Here is a 1,511-nt window from a genome sequence, read left to right as displayed (position 1 = left end):
CTGGACACTGTGTGTGAGTGTGAATATGAATGTGTGTGTTTGTCATGGACTGGCCAAAAATAGTTAAAACTGCAGTTAGTCGTGCTTGAAATAATTATTATTCAATTGCATAGTAAATATTCTGCTAATATTTTATATTTCAATATAGCTCCTGCAGAAATCGACAGAGTTGCCATTGTTCTGATTTGTGAATGTGCTTTGAACAATGCTTGTTAGCGATTGGAAAAAACTGTAATAAAAAACATGATATTAATCTTATCATATATATAAAAAAATGACATTTGTTGTTACTACTGTAAATCTATATGAAATTATTATGGGATATCCGTCAGTGCTTTCAATATCTTTACTTTTTAAAATGATTTTGTTTCTGTACTTTAAAATATATTTTTTATATAAAATATGATGGTTTAATTAAACATGGGGATTATCTCTAATATGGACACCCAACATAATATATGATATATACCATCTGAATATAACCATGTCATGTCAACAAATGGAAAAGTCAGCCATCCATTAACTATAATGTTGATTACTGTGCCTTTAGCCCCAAGGGGCACTTTTTACCCCAAATACCATACTTTTACATATTCTTTCATTATTTAAATATTTAAAAGCGGTAGCTTTACTTTTTTACAAAACTTAGGTGTGATTGCTTTTGGGTATGTGTTTGTATTATTTTATTTATTTATTTATTTATTTTTAAATTGCAAATTGCTTACTATATACAGTAAACATTCTTTTTTATATAATTACATGCACTGGATACTTTAAAAATATATATTTTTTATTTTTTGATATAGTGTCTAATGATCTGTAGTTTGTATATTATTGACTATAATTAATCAAAGAAAACGTTTATGTACTCAAATCGACTGAGAAATAAAACATGATTGTGCTTTTTATAAAAAAAAAAGTCCGCAGCTCTCAGTCATGCACGTCCTTAAACCCGCTTCACAAAAAAAGACTACTTTTCCCAGAGCGCACCGCGAGACGCGCCAGGGGATCCGGAAGTAGCGTAGCAGTCAGCCAGCCAATCACATTTACCTAAACAGTTTGGAGGGGAAATTCAAACTAGCGTTCGAACGTCTGTGGTCACGTCTGGGAGCTTTACTACATCAAGGTAAGTTAATACTTCTTTAAAAATCTCATCTAACACGTAGGTTTCGCCCTTCTACAGCACGTTACTTCATAGTTTTTTGTTCGTGTTTAACTCTTTTCTGTCATTGGATTTTGTTTGTTTTTAAAAGATAAAATGATGTACCCTACCAGTCAAAAGTTTTTGAACAGTAAGATTGTTAATGTTTTTAAAGAAGTCTCTTCTGCTCATCAAGCCTGCATTTATTGATCCAAATTACAGCAAAAGCAGTAATATTTGTGAAATATTTGTACTATTTAAAATAACTGTTTTCTCTGTGAATATCTGTTAAACTGTAATTTATTCCTGTGATTTCAAAGCTGAATTTTCAGCATCATTCCTCCAGTCTTCAGTGTCACATGATCCTTCA

The sequence above is a fragment of the Sinocyclocheilus anshuiensis genome, unplaced genomic scaffold, assembly GCF_001515605.1.
Source record: "Sinocyclocheilus anshuiensis isolate Anshui unplaced genomic scaffold, SAMN03320099.WGS_v1.1 scaffold8218, whole genome shotgun sequence".
Taxonomy (NCBI): Eukaryota; Metazoa; Chordata; class Actinopteri; order Cypriniformes; family Cyprinidae; genus Sinocyclocheilus; species Sinocyclocheilus anshuiensis.
The sequence above is the reverse complement of the archived record's forward strand: the minus strand, read 5'-3'. Positions refer to the sequence as shown.